Below are 18,047 nucleotides of genomic sequence, written 5' to 3'. Positions count from 1 at the left end.
ATTTTTAATGCAATAAAATGTCAAAGAAGTGTTATATTCAAAAAGAAAAAAATTAATAATAAAAATTTCTAATAATTTTACCAACAAATAAAACAAAATACATTGTATTGTATAAGTTTATTTTTATTCTACCTAATGTGTTATAACAATAACAAAAATTATGAGAACAATTATTTTCTACAAATTAATTAAATTATATATGATTTTATTAAAAAACATATTTTGCTATTTTATTCATCAACCACAGTTGTAATATTAGGTTACACTATCTTTTTTGCTTGTTATTGCATTTATAAAGATTATTATTAGAATGTCGTGGTAATTCAAAACAGAAGTACCTATATTATAGGTTAAAACAAGATGATATGAGATATCTTTCTTCTGTCTTGTTGTTTCTTTTTTTCTTTCATTTTCTTTCTAAATGTAAACCCATTTCTTGCAACTATAATAATGGTTCTAAAATGAATAGATTCATTTATATCCATATGCTGTTTCAAAATTCAGTGATTATACAAACTTATTTTGTTTTCTTCTTATATAGAAATGATTACAAAATGAAAAGCAAAGCATGTTTGAGTACAACTTGCACATTGCAACGAGTACGTTATATAATCTAATTTTCAAATCAACTATCAAGTAAATAATGTAAAAATTATTCTTGTCTAATTAGACTTAAAAAATAATAATAATTGTTTTTCATTGTATTGGTTATAACTTTGAAGTACTTAAAGATTTTTTAATTTCTCAACGTTAAAAAAGGAAAAAATGTGATTTAAATATAGTTTGTATTGCTTATAGTTGGAAATTGTGTTTATTATTTATTAAAAAAAAAACCTACAATAAAATAAGTATAATGAATCATGAATAATAATAACAATATTAATAATATCATAATGAAATGATGAGATTATTAATTAGCAGATACAGATCAAATTGATTATTTTGATATATTAAATTAAGATATGTCTACAAAAAGAGTCAGACCTTTTGAAACAACTTAGAGGGTTTTGAAGAAAAGTTTTGGTTGATTTAATGTAAAATGTAATTATTATTTTGGATTCTGAGCATAGCGACGAATGTATTGATTTTACGATATTATTATTATTATTATTATCTGTGACTAAAGACACTTTTTCCAGTATAAAAAATGATCTGATTATCTTCAGGAATGTTTCTGGTAGAAAATTGCATCTAGCTTGTTCTTTAGTGGATCAAAAGTAAAAATAGTTCAGTAGTCTTAATAACCAAGAAAAACATACAGACATCATTTAAAAACCGTTAAAAACTTAATATTACTATTAAAAAAAATTATTCGATAACCTTGGTTAAAAAAAAAAATGAGAACGTCAAGAATTGTTTCATTGTTTACAATAATTTATCGTTGAATTCAAACTTAACACATTCGTTAAGATTACACTTTAAAGTGACCTACTCGGTGACAAGTATATTTGACACCTACTGTACAGCAGAGCGGTCACCCATACTTGATGGATTTTTTTGTTCTCAGGTATAACTGAATATTGTGTTTGATAATTCATAGCGTGAAACACTAAACACTGAACACTGAATTATATTAAACTATAGAAATCAATAGCGTCTGAGTCAAGAATATGTTTATATTGCATTTTAATTATTATTTAATATTATTATAGTTTATGTATATTATAGTAATATCATGTTACGCGTTTACGTGTACCTTTGTACCAAACAGTATCTAAATCATGTTATAAAGTGCACAATACAGTTAAAATTGAAGGCTCACTGGATTTTTAGAATGATAAAAAAAAATGATCAGTTAAAAACCAATTTGATTAAATGTACATAGTTAATATACCTGATCTTTTTACAAACGCCAATCTCTAGAGTTTAAGGAGATGACAGAATATATTATACAATTCGATTTTGATGGTACTGGTTTTAGATGTGAAATTTAGATTAACAGTTTTAGACTATAGATGCCCGACATTTTCTATTTTCAAATCTTTACACACCAACCTACTTTATAGTGAGTTATATGCGATGTACTATAGTTGAAAAATTAATTTACAAATAACCTTTTCGGTATGTCTTAATATTAAGTTATCAATGGGAAAAAAATTGAATAATTTTCAAACAGCTATGATAATCGATTTACAGTCTATTTAGTGTGATATTAGTGTCTTTGCATTTGTCATGGATAAATGAGAATATAATACAGACATACTTGTCAAAACTAGTTCCGGCACCTAGATGTCATAGCCCGATACAAAAGAAAACAACACTGTTATGCATAAAACCACACACTGTTACTGTAATATTATATTAGCCAATCCAGAAGCATCTTCAATAACTAATTGACCTAAGTCGTCTTATACAGATACGATTATAATCGTTATCTTGATTAGTAGCCTATAATTAAAGTGCGAGTTCATACGCATTGTTTTTATCGCATAAGCAATAATATATAAAATAAATTTCCTTCAAAGCACATCATGAATCCAGAATTGTAATAGATATTGTGAGCATTTCTTTTACTTCCAAAATAAAACGAATATTTAAATAAAACATCTATTTATAAGCTATATTATTTTCATGACGACATTTTATTGGAAAATCTGAATCTAACGTAGTACGTTGTCGCGCTGATATTGTTTTAAATTATTATCGCTATCATAGTAATACGATAAGATAAAAATTATTTACATTTTATAAAATGAAAAATAAATATAAGTTTTTCTTTAAGTAACTTTATTTTACTTAAAATATCTGTTTATCCTTAGCATCCAGGTTATAGTTGTTTTAATTGTTACGGTATAGAGGTACAACCATGGTTATAAAGGCCCCGAGGGATAATTCTCGGTATGATCCGTCAACCGCGATATGACTAATTTAAATTTATGTCAAGTCAAATTTATATTAATACAGGATGGGATTCTGGGTAGGTAATAATTGTTGTTAGAATTGATAAAATCGTTTCCAAGACTGTAAACAAATAGATTATTTAAATAATGAGAAATTATTGTATTGAATTAAAAAGCATTTTAAATAAAACTATTTATTGAACAACAATAATAAAATAAAAAACAGCTTTCGTATTCTAATCGTATAAAAATCATATGAAAGTACAAAATAAAATCTTATAATTGAGAAGATTTACAGACTAAAATCGTAATAATTAGTAACAAATAAATAATAAAAATATTTATTGAAGTTTGTTACTGGTTTTTAATAATAATAGTGCACCATTTAGTATCAATAATACATATAACTAAAAATTACTCCAAATTCTATATAGTATTTAAATATAATCAAATTGAAAGTAAGTAATATTCCAATATTGAAATTTCATAGAATATTATATGTTTAAAATTGAATCGTATATTTTTTAATTCAATTTTGCACTTAATGATATTGAAACAACAGTAAAGGAATTTTAAATTAATTTTCACAACATTTGATGAAATTAAAATAATAACACTACGATGTATTGATGTGGTACATAAATTGAACAAGTTAGGTTTGTTAAGATAAGACAAAGTTAAAATATTACTTTAAGAAAATTATCCACGACTTGTTGACTTTAAAGGGAAAGAAAGTTTACTAATCAGCTTTAAACAATAATTATATGGCAACGAATTATTAATTTAATTCCATTTATTACTACAGCAAATCTAAATTTATAGTGAAAAAAAACTCTCATAAAATTCTAAAATAGATTTTTATTCAAAAATAATATCGTAAGAATAGCAATTTTTATCTTTTCTTTGACAATATTAAAATTTAATTACTTTTTTTTGCATTTCATATCTTTAGACAATTATGACAACAAATTAGGATATTTTTCAAAGTAAAATACTGTAAAATAATTCCATATTAGATTGGTGGAGTTATGTATAACATTATATTTCAATATTTTTATTAAATTTATTAAAATATTTTTTGCCTACATGTAGAATATAATGTTATCGCATGAACCGTATTAACTCGATGTATTATAGTATATTAATCGAATTTTATCATCTTGTAAACGGTGAATTTTACATTCCAATTGAAAGTACCTATCATTGAAAAGTTAATGCATTTCTTTATGAATACTTAAATTTATTCACTTTAAGAATCCTGTTTCATCGCTAACAAAAATTAAATAATAACACGATTACTATCGATTTTATGATTTTAAATTCCTTTGCTTATCTAAACAAACATACCTATATTGGTAAAATTATCAAATTAATTGTAAAACGTAATGTTTGTTTTAATCTTACAAAATGCAAAAGCACCTATAATTCTATAACTACTACAGACACAACGTAAATAATTTAACAATATTTGAATGTGTTACATTATTACGTACCTTCGTAACATGAAAACTCGGCATATTGTAAATTGTCAGTGTTTGAGAAAATTGTATAAGTACCCTTTTTCATTAGCTTATTTTAATATGTTTATTCAATTATATTTTCAGCTAAAAAGGGACAACCCTTCCATGTCCAAAGATACCATATAGCATAATGGTATATAGTACTAATTTTCGATGCTGGGAGCTATTCGATTGAAAAAAAAACAGTACACAGCTAAAACCATGCCTACTATACTTTCGTATTTCAATTGTACACAAGATAGGAAAAAATATGTTGTTATAAGTAATTTTTTGTCGATAAAAACTAAAAACAAAAAAAATTATTACAGAAAAAAATTAATATTGATAAAATCCTGGAAAAAAAATCTCTTTTTTATAAATTGCTACATTTTGGAGGGAATTTTTAACTGCATTTGTTTAAAACCTTTTTATTTAAATTGCAATTATTATTTGAATAGAATTTTTTTTAAACACAATACCTGCCTAATAGAGCTAAAATGTTACAAGTTTTTAAATATGTATAATAATTCTGTCGTAAAAAAAAGGACTTTCATTGTTGCAACTTAAAATCAATTGACTAAGTCACATACAAGACAAAAAAAAAGAATACAAATTTTAATTTTTTTTTTTTATAAATATAACTATAGGTTAGGTTAGTTTAATTATAATTTAAATGTATTAAGAAGTAATGGTTTTCTTACTCTTTAATTTAATTTTCCACAGCTATATATTTCTCTCTAAAGATTCTTGGTAAATAACTGTTGGCATATTGTACTTTTCAGTAAATTAAGTAAATTAGGTGACTATAATGAAGATTATATCTTATTTGTATGATACTCTGGTGTATATTCCTTGAAACATTTATGTCGTAATTCTATTTTGTATATTCTCTAAAAACATTTTACAGCTTAAAGTTTAAATCTTTCGTTACTGCAATTTAATCTACAACAGTCTATAGACCTACAATAAACACAAAAATGGCTTTGGTTTTATTTTGAGTGTACATACACGTTAGGTTAAAACTCTAGAGTTGTACCTTCGACATAACGAATCACTGTTAATTCATACCATTATTGTTCATTATACTTTGTTCAATATAATATTGTTTGAAATCAAAAACATGTGTTTTATAAATATAATACACAATTATTACAAACGCTATGATTAATTTAACAGGAAATACTCAGTGTTTCGAAATTTTATTTTTAGTAGGTAAGTGTAAAATACATAATGATATTCTAACATTTTGTATTGGTTTAATTTTTTTTCCCCGATAATTAACACATGGATACAAATATATTGAGAAATAATAATTGCATCAATCGTTTATAATCACTATAAAGACTATTGATTTGTCTGTGTGAAGTAAATTTCGATCCATTATTCAATTTACGATCAATTCTAAATGTAATGTTACTGTAATATCGAAGCAAATATTATAAAAACTATACTAGTATATTGTACCTCAAAAATGTTGACACGAAAACTGTTTTGCCAGGGGTTGATATCTAATTTGAATTTCCCATAGAAGTTTTGAATACGGAAGTTCAATCGAGGTGAGAAGGACATGGGGTCGTCGTTGGGTTGGAGACTGATGGCAGGGAAGGCAAAGGGCACATTGGACAACTGGAGAAACCGCATTTTATTGGAGACCGAACAACCCCCGGGCACGTATATTATCCTACGGGCCATTTTTTTCCCCCATGCCACCGCCACCGCAACAGATCTCGTGTTTTTATCGGTTTCCTCTTTCGGCCGGCCGCCGATATCCTCAGCCGCTATGCGGTTACCTACCATTTGGCGATGCCGGATATAATCGAAATGAAATCCGATGGTATCCCCGTTATCAATCACGTCATTGCGATCGTTTTTCCTCTTTTTTTTTTCTGCGATTTTTATTTTTATTTTTTTTATACGCACACGCACACCCGGCGCCTTTTTTATCAGTCACGGCAATCGTCTCGGTTGGCCGCGCTGCACATCCCATTTTTCTCTTGTGGCCCCAAGATCCGTGTGTCATTAGTTTTAAATTTCCTCCACGCGTCTGTATATATATATTATACATTATACATTATATTAGATGTGTGTGTCCCTTTTAACTTGCAACTTATATACGTGCGCGCGTGCACACACACACACACACACACACACACACACACACACACACACACACACACACACACACACACACACACTCACACACACACACACACAGTGATGCGCATGCATAACTGCATATATTATATTATATATAGATATATTGGAAACACTGCGTACGATTTCAATAAAACATCGGTTGTTACAGTGTCCCCNACACACACACACACACACTCGCGCACATGCGCATGCATAACTGCATATATTATATTATATATAGATATATTGGAAACACTGCGTACGATTTCAATAAAACATCGGTTGTTACAGTGTCCCCTCGTCCATCCACAACAATAGATGGTATAGCAATATTATTTATATCAGTCTCAGTCTGTGTGCTCGGAATGTCTTACAACTGACGACGCAAAAATTTCGAACACTCAAGTGTTTCTGAGTAATGAAACCCTCATTTCCTCTAACGTGCATACCCACACACGCTCGTATGTAAGCAAGTATGTAACCTTCGTTGCATTATTTAACTTTGCAGTGATTGTAAGCATTACAGATATACCTATACACGACAACTATAGTTTAAAAAAATGTGACTTGGATTATTTGAAACAATCGTCGGACGGAATAAATTTAAAATTTTGAATAACTTATGACTTACGAAAGGTGATCATTCACATGTTCGTCTTTAGTTAAAACATTTAACAAAACTACCTCCCAAACTAGGTGTATATTAAAACTATCGACAATTATACTTTTGTTATATTATGGCTGGTTTTGTAATAATTTATTTTAACTCGCTGTTGTTTTGTTTAATTTTCCATTAGATTAATTGACTTGGTGAGTTTTGAAATGTTATATAATTGATCATCAACACATTAGATATAGTAAATGTATTAAATTATAGTCAAAGATTTAAAAATTGAAATGCAGTGTTCAAAAAAAAAAATACTTTGCTGAAAAGTACCGTAGCTTTGACCGTAACTTTGGTCTATAACTTACAGACTACAATTCTATTTGTGCTAGTAAACATATTTTTAGAGAGGGATCTAATTCATATTGATTAATTAATGACAATTTGCATAAAATATGATAAATAGCAGTTTAATACATCATGAAGTGATAGGTTAAATAAATTTACATATTGTATTCAGTATTCCGGAAATAAATTTTAAATTTAGATTATCATCTAGAATTTATTGGTTTTAAATGTTCAACAACAGAATACTACTCATATTTTTAAAATATTGTTGAGAAAAAAAATGTATTGAATAAATTAATTAGGTAGTTCAATAGTTTTCAACTACATCTTGGAATATGTATATACATTAATTTCAAATTGATGATGTCATGAATGTTGCTAGGATAGGTATAATCAAATACATTTAAAAATTGATATAAGTAAATATTATAATTGGATAAGGACATAATATTACTAATATTTTCATTAGGTTGGTAATTGTATCATGTGTTATTTTAGATCGTAAAAAAAAAATTGCCAATATCAATTGTCTTAATTACAATATACATATATACATATATTGCTAAGCTTGATGATGGTTTTTGTATTGTATTGTTGTTATTTACTGAACCTTTCGTTTTCAAAAACATTTAGGTTCATAACAATTTTTGATGTACAAGAAACGTACAATTTCACTGTTTTTAAGAGGAAATAAAACTGATTTGTGCAATCAATTTTGTTCAGTGCCTAAAATAATAACTTTAAAAGAACATCTAATAAGTCTTCTGATGATCACATTTTTTTTTAAACAATGAATTTTCCATAGAATTTTTAATTCCGTGTAATGATGACATATTATATTTGCATGATGCTAAAAAATGTATGTATTAAATTTAATAATTTTCTTACTCATGATGGAGGTAATAAGCTTTATTATATTATTTGTATTTTTAAATTAAAACACAGAATAACAATAAAGAATATAGTGCAATAAATATTAATTATATACCCAAAATTCAACTATTTATAACTATATATAGTATCAAGAAAGCTTTGTCTCTAAAAGTATGTGTCTATAATATTAATTCACTATTATGTCACTAAGTGTAGTTATTTTTCTTTCTAAACTTTGATAAACTAAAATCTGCAAATACTCACTTCTCAAAACCTCGCTCTGGGGGCTCTTTGAATTTCGAAGAAACATTTGCATGATTAATGCCTCAAGCTTTAAGTTTTTTATTGTGATGATCCATGTTTTAATTCCTACCAATAAAACATTGGCATCTTTTGTACAATATTATGTTGTTTTGGAAAATAATAAAATGTTTTTGTAGTGGAATCAGTTTCCAGAATTCAGTGATTCGGTAAAGAGATTTATTAAAATAATATATTTTAAATATAGGTAATATAAAACATTTCAATAGATAGCAGCTAAATTGTATTGATAACACAGCAAAAAAGAAAGTGTAAACTTAAATACGAAATGCAATTTTATTGATAAAAACTATTGTCTTATAATTTTAATACAAAATGTTTGCCTCATAAACAAAATATGATCAAAGAGAATGTATTTTAGTATTAAAAAATACAATTAATTAAGTGTCAGTTCATACTAAATTGACTCTACAATTAATAGAGATGTATACATAATTAACTTAGGTACGTATACAAAGTATACAAAAATAAAAATTTAATTACTTTTCATTAATAAAATATGAAAAACACTTCGAAAGTAATGTTTATGATCGCCATTCACAATGTTAAAATTTTTATTTTTATTACGTATTGAGTCAAAGAAAAATGTAAAATAAAATACCGATATATAATAACGTATTTATTTTTATGTTAGACTCAAATGCTGAAACTAATTTTACCTACTAACTGTTGAATAGATGGACCATAATTTTCTGAATCGATGACTTTGTCGGTAAAGAACACACACAGCAGTTTTCTCACAAAATGTAACATGATGGTAATTTAAATTGTCTGTTTTTGAACAACATCTAGTTTCATACGTAGGTACCTAATCAATCGATGAATATTTACTTTTTTCATATTATAACGTTGAACAAAAGTGTGCCTTTATAATTTTTTTTTTTTTTTACGTGTGTTTGTGTGTGCGTGAGTCTGATGTAGTCGGTAAATTGTGTACATAATACGTGGTGTAAATGACATTTTTATGTTTGGATTTTAGAGCCTCTCTTTTTGATGGAGTGGTCAGTTGACGCGGAAAAAAACTACCCCGGTGCCATAACACCTCCGCCGACCCGTGTTGTTTTCCCCGCACCGGCGCTTAACCTCTCCTCTCATTTCCCAAATGGCCGAAAATGCGGATATATTTTTACACGCATCCGATTCACATTAAAACCATCGCTTTCATACTGTATATCTCCCGCCCCCATTCATCCCGGTGACCCTTCACCCGTTAAATCCACCGGTGACCGGGTATTATCATCATTCTCTTATCTTCGGGTTTGTTTCAAATAATATGGCACCCGTAAATCATGTGCGACTAACCACTGTCACCGCAACCACCACCTTCCTCTGGGAAACAGGAATGTCTACTATCCGTTAGAGATTATATAGCATTGGGAATATTTTCTAAAACCGATGCCGCAATGAACGTATTAATATCCACACACACACAAATAATTTGTAATCATTTATTATTTTGTTTATTGTAACGCTCTGACTGTAGTTTATCAGCAATTAATAATAACGCAATAACAATTACGATAGTATTATATAACTTCTACTGTTCTACCTAAATAGTGCAAAATGGAAAATTCATAAATACAAATTAATAGTAAAGACAAACCTACGTGAAGTATAAAAAATAATAATTTTTTTTTGAATGAGAATGTTTTAAGCGATTATTGTTTGTTTGAATGTGAGTGCATGGAAAATTAAATAAACAGTACATTTAGATCAATTAAAAAATATGTAGTCCATGTTAAAAAAATTTCAAACTATTTATTTATATCATACATTATTCAGTATGTGTATTGTTTTCCGACAGTGAAAACCTCGAACATTGAAGAATAGAGAATATTTATGTACTCCCGATTATCGGTGAAGGCAAATAAAGTATTCTAAACATTATATTATATTATGTTTCTTGTTGCAATGTTTATTTCATTTTAAGTCGATATTGACAACATGCACCTATATATATTGTGATTACCTACGGTACCCGTGCCTCGATTGGAATACGTTTGAATTGCCAACAGTCAACGGCTAAAGACATGAAAGTAGGTATAGTTGTTCGCGGAGTACAATATATATATATATATATATATAAAACGTACACACCTTCTTAAAAAAATAAACAGCTGCACCCAAATACTACGTTTTGGATGTATCTCGGGTCTCGAAAATCGGACCTAGATAAACTGCAAGCCATTAAGAATAATATGTGTACATAACTTGTCAAATGCTTTCAATTTCTCTCCCATGCATGTACCTACCTACTATACAGTGGCGCATCCAGGATTTATTCGAGCGGTTGGAGGTTGTCCAAAAAAAAGTTATTCAATTAGATACTGGTTTTTCTGTTCCTTTCCTGAGTATACTTATACATTTATTGCTTAATGAACACAATTATTTATATCAATCAGCTTATGTCAGGGAAACTTAAAAAAATACAAATATATTAGGTACTACATTAGCCACAGGGGGAGGTTAGGTTAGGTTAGGTTTACCCCCATGGTCGCGGCACTGCTACTATGTGGCCTAGGTGATATTATTATAGTTATCTGCAATATTGTCATGAATCATGAATCATCAAGTAATAATAATTGTGTTTTTATGAAATAATTCGAGCAACTTGATTTAATTTTTGTTCCTAACTACCCAACTCGTTTTGTAAATACTTTTACTTATTATTAAGTAATATCTGTAAACAAATTTATTGTAGCTGTTTAAAAAAGTGAAATTAATTTTTTTAACTTAAGTGCATATGCGTTCCTATTTGTATTATGACATTCTCACATTTCTGGTTTACTTATTTATTAATAGTTAGTTAGAAATGTCAGGAGTGTAGTGGATAATTATTGTTAAGTTACATTTCTTAGTTCAGCTACATTTCTGAATATGTATATGATATCAAGTTTTGTACTGTCATTAGCAATAGGTACTGTATTAGCTTTTATAACCAACCAATATGTATATTGAAGTACAACATTAAAAAATAATTAAACTTTGGACAAGTTTTACAATGTTGAATGATTAGATTTGGCTTGAAGCCGTTACAAGGATATTTTTCTACATCCTACGTTACTTGAATTTAAAATATTCTATTTTTATTCTGTGAAATGACTTGTTAAGTAGGTATTGTGTTGAAAATTATGCACAGTTTACAGTTTTTTTTTTATCTAGTTAATTTGATTATATTGCACTGACAAAGAAAATCTGTTGTATCATCGTATTAATATATAATCGCCTTAAATAAAAACAAATACAAAAATTGTAATCCTGTTTAGATTAATAATATATGGCTATCATGTCAACACACAAATCACAGAAGAAATTTAAGTAATTTATTCGAGAATTTGTCTAAAAGAAAATATATAATAATATGAATTCATAAATTTAAAGTCGAAGTTTTTAGTTCTAAATGTATGAACTGCCTGAATAAATGCACTGGCTATTTTCAAATAAACAATACACTGCGTGATCATGTGTGAAATAAAGATTTTTTTTGTTCTGTAGAAATGAACCGTATGACGGCAGATGTTTGGACAAATAAAAAGGGGTACATATATATAACTATATATATAATTTATTATACATACACTTTTTTGTTTATACATAAATACATTTTGAGAAAATTCTATTCTAAGCGAATCCACTTAAAATTAAAACGTAATTCTATCGATATAACATATTTGGTTCCCGTAAAATTCTACAAATTAGCAATAACACAAGATATCATAATATAATATATTAAGATGAAAATTATATAAAAACATGTACGAGCAAATTGCATTTATTTGCTTGCAGCATATTGCTATTACATACCTACACCTTATTGTCTTAATATATTGAATCAATCTGTCATAAAAACGCACAAAAAATGTTTATTCCGTTGTACTGGACATGAAATAGAGACTTGTAGCTCCGACGATGTGTAAGTAATTGTTTGTCTTAAGTTGATAAACAGTCACGAATTATTCACACAAAACACTAGCACTATAATAATATTATAATATGTTAGCGGAAACTTGTCTGACTATTCGTAAGTAAAAACTGGTAACTTGTATCTGGTAACTGTTACTGCCATTTTTACGACAGTCAATTTTAAATGTAAAAATAATCGAAAATCGAAATTGTATTAGTAATACACTGGTGCCTATACATATAGTTTAAAACAAAAGTACACAAATATTACTTACATAAAAGTAATTTATTTTACAAAATATGTAGCGCTTACCTACCTAAGTGAAATTTTCTAGCAAGAAAAATAAAATAATTAAGTTTAATTTTTTTTTCAGAGCTTCATGTTTTTGTCGCTACATATAATTCATTTTGGTGTGCGGTTACACTCGATAAACTGAACAATTTGATCAAATTTGTAAAACAATCCGTTTTTATAGGTAATGTAAAACACTTATTATGTACCAATTATGTTAATGAATAATCGTAACTGTGTTGTACTTTATAATATTAATATATTTTACTTTTCATAATAAATCATTTATCAAGTAGAATTTAGAAAGCATATTATTATATTAAGTACAACGTACATATTATAAAGTGTTCAGAAAATAAAATATGCAAACAATATTATAATACCTAGGTATGGACGTGTGGTATTATTTTTACCAATTAGTACGTACATTAATTTAAAATATGGTCCACAGTGTTTAACAACACTATTTGGTTTTAATCTTTAAAATGATTTGTCACCTAGTTTTATAATGTTTTAGGTACCTAAAAAAGCAGGTACCAAGTATCAAATTAACAAATTAGTTAATTGTCATGTGATTTTTCAAACATTTAAACACTGTCATTAAATTAAAACTAAAACTGTAATTTCAAAAGTGCTGTTATATATTATATACTTACTATGCTTTAAAGTAATCACACGCAACTTAACATATTATAATTGTATTAAAAGAGGTTTTAATAATGTTGTGTAAAACATTTATTATCATTTTTTTAGTTTTATATGAGCCATGTTTGTTAAAAACGTGAAAAGGTTTAAGTAACAGTGGAACAATAATATTTAAATGACGTGAACTTCGTGTGTATCATCCATTAATTTTAAACGTGTGTCATGTGGTTTCTTCCACTCATTTAAAAAATATCTCTGAAAAATGTCACATCAAATAAATTATCAACTGTGAAAACACGAAAAAGCTTATTATCTTAGTGTGGTTTCCTATACAATATGCAAGTACAATACGGCTCACGAGTACATACATACATATTATTTATTAATTAAATTGTATTTTCTTATGATTTTGTGTTTGATTTAGTCGAGAATCGGCATGATATTTTATATTTTATCAATTTGTTCATTGATTACAAAACATTTATAAATTTATCTATTTAACTTTGCTCTATAGTAAATAGTTTGTTTTTAATAATTGTATCTAATACCCATGTAACATATAAGAAAAAATAACATTATTTCCGATTTAATCGGCCATAAAACAAAACAAGAATTCTAAGAATAATACTGAATCTAATACAATGATAGTCAGACAATAATAATTTTTTTTAATGTGATATACAACTCTAGAAGTATATTATAATGTACTGTTAGCCAAAGAATAAGTAATATAAATAGTAGCTTTTCAATATTAAAACACATTACTTTGTATATATTACATAATTGGTATTATCAAGTATGTCAAGTCTATAGGAATATAGGATCAAAGACAACGTACAAACACTGTAGATAAATTATATGTGCCCACTCCTATGAAGCGTCTATACAATGATGATAACCGAATAAACCGAATAATAAAAATATGTACACACAGAGATTGTCAGCTTTAGACCATTAATAATGAATTTCCCCGAAGCTATAATCCATATTTTATGGTATACACCATAGTACATACATCACCATAGAAGATTTATTTTTTCTTACACATATCAGCTTATTCTACTTACACGTGTGAAGACTTTCGTGGTTACCTACCATATTCTTTAAGCAGGTACTCATGTGGTATTGAATCGGTATAACTTAAAGTACACCTACTATTAAGCGCATTATAAAATGCTAAATACACAAACGAATATGGATATTTTAATTAAATTGGATCTAATTACTAAAGGGAATATTATACTAGATGTTTGGTAGGTTGAATAAGAAAATAATATAAATTTTACTTTTTATTAAGTTGATAGTTTCTATATCCATCTACTGGTTTATCCTTAAATTATGATTCAACACGCTTGCGTTGTTTATAGTGAATATTTTAAAATGATTTATAACCGACGTTTTTTTTTTTTTTTTGTCTGCCCAACTTGTCATGAAATACTTGTTGAAGTCATAATTATTATAAGGGCGTGAGTAGTAAATAAAAAAAAAATAAAAGTGAATATATTTATGTACGCAAAAAATGAAATCCTTTTAATCTTTACGGAAAGATGTTTTTCCTCTCCTCTTTAGAAAAATGATTACATCATTTTCAGATTATTAATGGTTGGACATATCAGAATACTCCCGTCAGTAATGGTCTTATCATAATATATACTACAAGCATATCCATTGAAGTTTCTTGCATTATCATAATATTGAGACATAATTGATCTAGGTGAACGAAATAATATGAAATCACTTAAATAATTAACACTTTAATGTCAACAATGCAATTATGTATTAAACATTGTTTTTACACAATGGTTATTAATTAAGGTTTATACTTAGTAAATGCAGCAATCATTCAAAAGTTTTAGTCGTTGAGCATAAACTTAATGAACTTATTTAAGTTTTGGTCTATAAATAGATACTGAATTATATCGTGGCTGATTTAATGACAATAGATATTTAAGAATTAATTAATGATAAAATTAAACTATGTTTATGTTTGAAGTGATTAGTGTTTACGTTTACACTGTATTTCATTAAATGCATGTATCCAACTATCATATTGCACAACTTCAATCTTTCTTTTAATAATAGACAATAATATAAATAAAATAATATTATAATAATAATAATAATATGTGACTAAGCGTTTGAAAACAAAATTCCCGATATTATTGTGCGTTTCGACAAGACCGAGTACTATCGTCTATATATATATGTTACGGGCAAAAGTCGAAATCGGGCAAACCTCAGAAATGCCCGGGCAAAACTCGAACTGCCCACAATCCTTGGGCAAAATGTCATATTTCGGCTTTTGACCAGGCAAACCTAGTTATGACCAACCTAATTTGGGCAAAACCGTATACTGACTTTTATCGTAATGGCAAAACCGTAGTGTCTTATATACGTTCGATAATATTAAATATAAATAGTGATTTTTGTCACAGGGATGGTTTAAAAATTCTACACGAGAAGCCACGTCATTCGCAAAGCCAGCTGGGGAGTGTTGAGCGAGCTAACCAGGATTATAAACGCTACGGTTTGGCTCAAGTGGGGTTTAAATGTATTAATTAAGTTTATTCAATTATATTTGTTCAGTCGCTTATTAGACTCAAAATCGTCTGGAACGGACCGGACGTATCAAAATACATTAAAAAAAAATCGGGTATAAGACTCAACGCTTCGGTTATAAGACTCACATTTCGTAAAATAAATAGTAGAAAATAAACTTTTTTGGTTATAATTTAGAAATAAATTGGTATTGAAAAATTAAATAATATTCGTGTTGATTATTCCTAGTTTCTGTTGGTACCTTATAACGTATAATAATTTTTATAGCAGATAAAAGTTCACATTTATCGCAACGATTATCGTTATTATAGTGAGGTATCTGATTATCTGGCGGCTGCACAGTTATCGTAATTACGGGTACATAAATACACATACGTATATACCTAACCTTTATAATTTTTTATTAATGTATAATTTTTATAATATTTTTATATGTATTATTTACCTATTATAATTTTAGTTTCTTTTTATCAGGATTATTAAATTTATTCAACAATAAAGTATGTAATATGTAATATGTGTTAAAGTATTAAAATCAAAGCAAAATATGTAGTAAAATAAAATTTATAAATACGTAATTAATTTTTTTTTCCACTTCGCCTATAAGATTCATTCGGTTATAAGACTCACTTTGTGCTGGTCCCAAAGTGAGTCTTATAAGCGGCGTCTACTGTATTTATTTTAAAATTATTTATATTTAATATTACCGAACGTATATAAGACACTATGGTTTTGCCATTACAATAAAAGTCAGTATATGGTTTTGCCCAAATTAGGTTGGTCATAACTAGGTTTGCCCGGTCAAAAGCCGAAATATGACATTTTGCCCAAGGATTGTGGGCAGTTCGCGTTTTGCCCGGGCATTTCTGAGGTTTGCCCGATTTCGACTTTTGCCCGTAACATATATATACACCTACAGTCCAATTAATCCATTAGGTTTGCAGTTGCAGCGACGGTAAAAAATAAAAATTGACCAAATCGACCAAATCGACCAAATCGACGTAAAAGGGCAAAAAATAATATTCATGAAATAAAAAAAAAAAATAATAATAAAAAAAAAAATATATATATACATATAAATATATGAAAAAAAAAACCACCCTACGATCCAGATTTATACAGCGACAGGTCTGCGCCCGGTGTGTATGTCATAATTTGTGTCTAATGTTCAATAAATTCCCGGTAACCCACACTGACGCTCGCACCACCGACAAGCGTGTGGGCGGGGGCGGGTGGGAATATATGTGTGTGTGTGTTGAGAGGGGGGTGACGTGTGTGTGTGTGTGTGTGTGTGGAGTGAGGGGGTCTAGCACGCAGTGGGCAAAATGAATTGTTGGCCCCGCGAGAGCAGAGGGAACACCGCCGCGCGTTATTGAAATAAGAGCGCCGGCATAATGGCGATCCCCAGGCGCGCGCGAGAATAAGGAAAAATTCCGTGGCCGGCGTATATATACGGGTGTCGGTCGTGATGGTGATGGGGGGGGGGGGGGGGGCGGTGGCGGTAGTAGAATATAGCCGGTACACATAATATACCGTATAGGTATAAACCGCGGCTCTGTGCGTACGCATATACATCTATAATATATGGTATATACCTACGATATACCTACCCCGGTTGCAGCGGCAACCCTAACCGTTCCACGCAACCGCTAGCTGAATAACTCCTGTGCGCGAACCGAACTGCACCGGGTAGCGAAGGGTGGGGGAGGGCCGGGGCGGATGTAGCTCATGAAAAATCCCATTTGTTCTGCTAGTCCATTTCCCGAAATGAATATATATGGCGTCGCGAGCTGTTGTTATGTGCGCGTCTGCAGCGTCTCCACATATTACATAGGTTCGCGCGCGTGTTACCACACGTGTACCACCCTCCGGTATAGCCTTGCGCCGGGTTCGTGTGTAGGAGATCTAACCGTTTCTTTCGTCACCAGAGGAATCCCGTAGTTGCTGGTAGATTTAAATTCCTATACGTATTCTTTTAACAACCCTCCCCCGCTGTTCCCTGTATGCCGTCATCCGGCAACCTACCG

The 18,047-nt window shown here is 28.9% G+C and overlaps 1 protein-coding gene across 6 annotated transcripts in view; it reads left to right on the top strand.

Moving 5' to 3' along the window:
• LOC111035008 (leucine-rich repeat and immunoglobulin-like domain-containing nogo receptor-interacting protein 3) overlaps positions 1-18,047 on the top strand; it is a 148,861-nt gene that overhangs the window by 89,648 nt on the left and 41,166 nt on the right. For 5 of the 6 annotated variants that reach the window (XM_022316481.1, XM_022316480.1, XM_022316483.1 and 2 more), the window contains one exon: positions 12,899-13,000. The exons of the other annotated variant lie outside the window; for it this stretch is intronic. The gene's annotated coding sequence lies outside the window, so the exon portion shown is untranslated. The remainder of the gene's footprint in view (positions 1-12,898; positions 13,001-18,047) is intronic. 6 annotated transcript variants of the gene reach the window in all.

This window comes from Myzus persicae, unplaced genomic scaffold (assembly GCF_001856785.1).
Source record: "Myzus persicae strain clone G006 unplaced genomic scaffold, MPER_G0061.0, whole genome shotgun sequence".
Classification (NCBI taxonomy): domain Eukaryota; kingdom Metazoa; phylum Arthropoda; class Insecta; order Hemiptera; family Aphididae; genus Myzus; species Myzus persicae.
Note: the sequence above shows the minus strand (reverse complement) of the source record. Positions and strands in the feature narration are given on the sequence as shown.